The sequence below is a fragment of the Rhinopithecus bieti genome, unplaced genomic scaffold (genome assembly GCF_001698545.2).
Source record: "Rhinopithecus bieti isolate Rb0 unplaced genomic scaffold, ASM169854v2 scaffold_32455, whole genome shotgun sequence".
In the NCBI taxonomy this organism is placed as follows: domain Eukaryota; kingdom Metazoa; phylum Chordata; class Mammalia; order Primates; family Cercopithecidae; genus Rhinopithecus; species Rhinopithecus bieti.
The window spans coordinates 38,306-42,216 of record NW_016813725.1 but is presented as its reverse complement, the minus strand read 5'-3'; the positions used below and the strand labels follow the sequence as shown (position 1 = coordinate 42,216).

At 42.2% G+C, this 3,911-nt stretch overlaps 1 pseudogene across 1 annotated transcript; it reads right to left on the bottom strand.

Moving 5' to 3' along the window:
- Positions 1-903: 903 nt before the first annotated feature.
- On the bottom strand, positions 904-3,420 carry LOC108513240 (serine/threonine-protein kinase tousled-like 1 pseudogene; annotated as a pseudogene). Its single transcript, XR_001880832.1, has one exon. The product of XR_001880832.1 is annotated as a serine/threonine-protein kinase tousled-like 1 pseudogene (transcript).
- Positions 3,421-3,911: the final 491 nt, after the last annotated feature.

The following is a 3,911-nucleotide window of genomic DNA, read 5'->3' as shown; positions in this document are numbered from 1 at the left end:
AAAAACTCAATTATGTCCAACATGGCTCACTTTTACGTCTTGATTGTTAATGACTGTATGCTTTTTAATATCTCTCTATGATGTACAGTCAACATGGACCTTCTAGGTCATTTAATTTTTTAGCAAAGAAGCAACATCATGTAGCAGCAATTAGAGCACCTTCAAGAAGACTTAAAAAAATCCAATTAGAAAAACCATATTTTAAACATTTGTACAAGAATAAGCTGCTGAAACTTAGTAATTGAAATATGACATCTGTACAACAATTTACAATAGAGCTAGAAGGGAATTTATCATTATCCTGCATAGAACTGGTCTGCATTTGGTTACATATTGTCACCTGTTTTGATGAACAAGGCCTGGTAACAAAAGAAAAATACCTGTTATCAATTCTAACATGTTGAAAACATTGGCAATATTGTAATTTAGTGAATTCAACTGATTTCAAAACAAGCAGTTCATTTTGTCTAAAGTGTAAAGTATTTAGAAATAATAGCTCTCCCTTTAATATAACCAGTGAAAGAAAACAGACATGCGATCTCGAGGTACAACTTGGTAAAAGCCAGAATAGGCAAATGACAAAGCCTAACTTTGTCCAAAGATTCTAACTCTCACATTCTATTACTATAAAACACAACTGTCACTGTCATTCAGTTCTTACTTTGGTTTCAGCAGATTAACTGCCAAATGCTGAAGAATGTATCCAGGCACTATAGTGCGTATGTTAGAAATATGTCTCTTATTTTTCCATGTGTTTTTAAATAATGAAAAACTACCCTTCATATTAGAACTCTCTAGTAACAACCAAATGTATTTAAGTATTATAAATGTTATTTACAGTGTTCCCCCAAATAAACAAAATTTTTATCTTCTATCTTAACATGGTATTCCTGTTCCTGTGTAACAGGCAGTTATCCTTCACTGCTCAAAATTATAGTCAGAAGTGTGCATTTATTCATTGTTCATGATCCACTCTCATACAAATGACACTATGAGGAACTTCAGTTCACAAACAGTTCTTAATCATGTCTTGTGTAAAAAAAAAAAAGAAAGAAAACAAAAAACACTCAAATGCTCTCAAACTCAAGTGTGCATCTGGAAGCAATTCAAAGATATCATGCCAATCTTGGAGGAAAGTCAGTAAGTAATTATGCTTGAAGAAGGGGGTGTAGGGGATGCTGTCAGCCCAGCCATGTGTAGGTTTCCTGAAGAATTTGATCTTCTCATGTGTGGGAGAAGGTGTGGGTCATTTGCCAGCTGGTGCACATCAAATCGATCTTCTTTTCAATATGCCAAACAGCATCTTCTAAAGGCCTTGGCTTCACTGCTTACAGCAGGTTTTAGAGGGAACTGGACTTTTTTGGTTTTTAATATTGTATTTTCTTGAAGAATGTCTTGTTGAGATTGATTGTGACCAAATGGCTTTCTACCATAAAGACACTGAAAGAAGATGACTCCAACTGACCATACACCAACCTTGTTGGAAAACTTTGGTGGCTCTTTTCCAACTACAAAACACTCAGGAGGTAAATACCAGTAAGTTCCTGCCCCCTGGGAAGTTAGATCCATTCCATCTACACCATAGCTATCATCATCCATAATCTTGGACAGACCAAAATCAGTGATTTTGATTTCACCACATGCTGTTCCATCTACCAGTAGGATGTTTCCTGGCTTAAGATCATCATGTATAATAGCGGATTTGATCTCATTGAGATATCTTAGTGCATGTACAATCTGCATTACAATAGACCTAGCTTCTTTCTCTGACATTAACTTGTGTTGCTTCAGATAGAAATCCAAGTCATTGCCTTCCCAGTATTCTAACACTATACAAAACGTATCTGTATCCAAGGAGAAATAATCACAGAGTTTAACTATTCTGGGGTGATCCAGTTCTTTGTGTATTCTATACTCTCTACAGGCATGTTTGTGGTAGTTTTCTTTCTTCTCATCTCTCCAGCTTTTATTAAGCTGATGTATCTTCACAGCAGCATATCTTTGTTCATAAAGGTCAAAAGCCTTATATACTTCACTAAAGCCACCTCTACCAAGTAGATGAAGTAATAAATATCTTTCATTTAATGTTGGGTGATCTTTGAACTGTGAATTATCTTCATTGTTTATTCTTTTCAGCTCATGTGTGTGAAGATTTCTGACTCTTTCCAAACGTTCAAGTTCTGCCTGGATTTCTGCCTCTTCCTTTTTGAGATGTCCTTGTCTAAGTTTGAAAATGTCTTCCTGTTCATGATATTCTGCCAAAGTCAACAGTTGTGGTAAATTTGGTCTAACAAAGGGATCATTCTCTGCTCCATTGAGTGCTTTGTTTTTCCTTTGTTTTGGCTTAGAATCGGTAGAGGGTGCCTGAGAATTATTAGCTGTGGGAGGTTTGCGTTTGCCTAGAAGTTTCCTTTGCCTTTCAATATCTTCCCGTTGCTGATTCACCCATTCTTGTTGCTTCACAAGATTCTGAAATGCAAAACCACCTGTCCATTGTTTAGTAAATGAAGCGCCATGTCTAACTGTTGTAAAGTGCCCGAGGTATAATCAATCTTGCATACTCTTCTGCTTAACAATTTTTCTTGTGTACTCTTTTCAATAAGAAGTTTCTTGCTCATTGATATGCACTTATTTAATCGTTCTTTGTATTTTCAAGTAATTTTGTTGTTCAACTATTTGCCATCTGAGATCACAGTTAGTAGCCCTGAGCAAATCATCTATACGTCCCTCCTTCTTGTCCAGGTCCTGGATTTTATTACTTTCTAATGCTGCAGCATTGTGAGATCAGTCTGAATAATTTCAAAGAATAACTGCTTTGGTTGTACAATAGGGTGGTCCCCAAATGCTAATGCAGTAGGAGAAAGGCTATTGGGTCGAACAGATGAGGAAGGAGTGGAATGTGAATGTGAATTTTGAGGAGAACGGATTGCAGGAAGTATGCCTCTTACTGGACTTGAGCCATTTCCACCCTCGTATTCAAAATAGTCGCTAAATTTCAATACTTTTTCCCTGATTACTTTCATTCTGGTTTTCTGCTTTTCTCTTTCTTCCCCTGGATGATTCCGATTGTTTCTTCTCTGGTGTCTCTGATTCTTTGTCACTTAAAGATCCCAAGCTTCCAAAACTGTCATTACAGCTTTCGTTATTTGTTGAGGCTTTAGCTCCAACACTGCAACTGCCCGTACTCCCAATGCTTCCACTTGCAACTCCAGAAAATCTAGCTTCCAATAACTCTTGCCTTCTTGGATCCAGACTATGAAGCTCATCCATTGCACCTTCCCTGGGCCTCCCGGATGGCGGTGTGCGATTCAGCAGGGACCTGGCCGCCGCCGCCGAGCCCGGGGTTGGAGACGTGGAGAGCTGGGACCAAGATGGCGGTCCCTCCAAACTTCCACTGCTACTTTGGACACTCATCAAGCTACTTCCTGGGAACTCGACTCTTCCCCTGCGACGGCAGCGGCAGCGGCAGCAAGGACCCCGGCACCCGCCTCCGTCATGGCGGGGGCCGCGCTAAGGGCGAGCTAGAGAGCGAGGGCTGGGGAGGGGAGAGTCAAGGGGATGGGGGAGGAAACCGAGAAGAGGGGAGGTGGTGAGGAAAGAGGTGAGGGAAGAAGAGGGAAGAGGGAGGAGGGAAAGGGGGAGAAGCGAGGGAGCCCGCGGGCGCGCCGGAGAAGAAGCGGAGAAAAAGCGCGGCGGCGGAGGCGTCTAGGGGGTGCCCTGAAGCCGGGATCCCAACGCGACCTGCGCCGGCCAAGGAGACTTTCGCGGGCGGAACCTGCCGGCACCTCAGCAGTGCGTCGGACCCCGGCGGTGGGTGGCGGCTGAGGCGGCGGGGGGCGCTGGGTGGCGGCTGAGGCGGCGGCGGGCGGTGGGTGGCGGGCTGAGCGCGGTAGACCTCTGCATCGGTTACC